This window comes from Aethalodelphis obliquidens, unplaced genomic scaffold (assembly GCF_003676395.1).
Source record: "Aethalodelphis obliquidens isolate GAN/ISIS:26980383/991018 unplaced genomic scaffold, ASM367639v1 scaffold24, whole genome shotgun sequence".
NCBI lineage: Eukaryota > Metazoa > Chordata > Mammalia > Artiodactyla > Delphinidae > Aethalodelphis > Aethalodelphis obliquidens.
Window position 1 is genome coordinate 18162766 of NW_020837968.1, and position 2825 is coordinate 18165590.

Genomic DNA, 2825 nt, shown 5'->3' on the forward strand with positions numbered 1-2825 from the left:
CCCATTGGCAATGAAATGGGGGCAAAACCTCTTTCTGGTCACAGGTGGGAAAGGGCATAAAGTTTCCCTCACTCTTAGCGTAGGAGGAAGCGTTAGGATCTGGCCTAAGTGGAGAAAAGTCCTGTTTCCAGAGTGTTGCTAGGTCTTTGGCAGCCAAGGGAAGATCAAGAGGACATATCTACGATGGTTGATTATATATGTTGGAGTTGACTGGGTTATGGGGTGCCCAGACATGTGGTCAAATGTTATTCTGGGTGTGTGTGAGGGTGTTTTTGAATGAGATTAACATTTGAATCAGTAGACTGAGTAAAGCAGATTGCCCTCCCCAGTGTGGGTGGTCCTGACTCAATCAGTTGATGGCCTCAACGGAACAAAAAGGCTGAGGCCTGCAGGGTAAGAGGGAACTCCTGCCTGACTGCTCTCTAGCTGGGACATCAGCTTTTTCCTGTCTTCAGACTTGACCTGAATCATCAGCCCTTCCTGGGTCTGGAGCCTGCTTGCCTTCAGGCCAGAACGACAGTATCCTGCCTCATCCACTGGAGATTTGTTCCAAGGTGTCCAGTGGATGCCTGAAACTGCAGGTCATACCAACGAACCGTGTTTATAACTATGTTTGTTTTATTTGTTTTTTAAAATTAATTAATTTATTTTTGGCTGTGTTGGGTCGTCATTTCTGTGCGAGGGCTCTCTCCAGTTGCGGCGAGCGGGGGCCACTCTTCATTGCGGTGCACGGGCCTCTCACTGCCGTGGCCTCTCCTGTTGCGGAGCACAGGCTCCAGACGCGCAGGCTCAGCAGTTGTGGCTCACCGGCCCAGTTGCTTCGCAGCATGTGGGATCTTCCCGGACCAGGGCTTGAACCCATGTCCCCTGCATTGGCAGGCAGATTCTCAACCACAGCACCACCAGGGAAGCCCCCTATAACTATGTTTTTTCCTCTACATACATACCTATGATAAAGTTTAGTTTATAAATTAGGCACAGTAAGAGATTAACAGCTATAACTAATAATAAAATAGAAAAATTATAGGGAATTCCCTGACGGTCCAGTGGTTAGGACTCCACACTTTCATTGCTGAGGGCGAAGGTTCAATCCCTGATCGGGGAACTAAGATCCCCGCAAGCCACTCAGCACAGACAAAAAAAAAAAAAAAAAAAATACAATTATAAAAATACATTGTAATAATAATTAAGTAAATGTGGACTCTCTCAAAATATCTTATTGTACTGTACTCACCCTTCTTGTGATGGTGTGAGATGATAAAAAGCCTACCTGATGAGAAGGAGTGAGGTGAATGACGTAGGCATTGTGACGTAGAGTTAGGCTACCACTGACCTTCTGATACCATCTGCTTTGGGTGATCTTGGATCATTGAACCATGATGATGTCAAATGGTTGAGTAACAGAGGCAGACGATGTTGACAGTTGGGCCACCCAAGAGGGACAGAGCAGGAGTTCTCAAGATCTCATCACACGACTCAGAGCGGTGCACAACTTATGAATTGTTTACTTCTGGAATTTTCCATTTAATATTTTGGACCCCACTTGATCATAGGTAACTGAAGTCGTGGAAAGTGAAACCGCGGATAAGGGGGGACCACTGTACGACAGGCATGGGTCTCCAGCCTGCTGAGTGCAGATTTGGAGACTTGGAAGCTTCTGTAATCACATAAGCAATTCCACATGCATATATAGATACGCTATATGATATTCCTTATGATATATATGTGAATATACACAGATCCTATTGGCACTATTTCCCTGGAGAGCTCTAACTAATGCAATATCCTAATCAAAAGAGCAACACGATATTCTCTCCTCCCACATTGGCAAAGACGAGTCCTTTGAGCATATGGAGGAATACTGTACATGAGCAGATCTGTTGAGTCAACATTTCCTCTCCGGAGTCTGTCCTCGGGAACCAGCTGCGTGTGGTGAGGGTGTCTCGTGCGCATAAGGAGATTCAGGAGGGCATCTCGGTTTCCCCTGCCCAGCACCCTGCTGGTCCCCGAGTGGCAGGTATCACTTCCCTGCCAGTCACATCCTGCTGCGCGAACCCTGGGACTCCTCGCGCTACTGGGATCACTAACCTCTCCCCCACCCCCGCCGCCCAGCCCCCGCTCCGCTGTTCTCTCTGATCCTGATTGCGACCCCGTGCAGCGTGCATGGTGTGCAGCGTGCGTCCTCCCCTGAGCAGTGAGTACAGGTGACCCATAACTGACGCCAAACTCCTCTGTCTAGGGGTGGGCGTGGTGTGTTCAGCCGTCCCCGCACCCCTGGGTGGGCATCCCTCCCTCACCAACGAAACTCCTGTTATTTGAGCTGCTTTTAAGGTGACTGTTCTGTTACTTATGGCTGGAAGCATCCTGTCAGGTTAGCCCAGGCATCCCGACAACATCCAGTGACCCCTGGCTCGAATGTCTCCCACTAACTCTCTCATAACACAGACCCAGGAAAGCGCTAGGCCAATGGACTTACTCTTTCCTGTATCACAGGTCACTTTCCCCGATGGCCTGGCTGCCTATGCGGGAACCCAAGCAACACCCACATCACCACAGCAATACAGTCATCCAGGAGATGAGAGGCATCTTGTTTCCTGAAGGGACCAATACTCTTTACTTTTCCTCTGAACACTTAAAACAATTTAGATAGAAGGCGTTTTCGTTTAGTTTAGTTTTTGATATTTTAAAAATGGAAGAATAGGGACTTCCCTGGCGGCGCAGTGGTTAAGAATCTGCCTGCCAATGCAGGGGACATGGGTTCGAGCCCTGGTCCAGGAAGATCCCACATGCCACGGAGCAGCTGAGCCCGTGCGCCACAACTACTG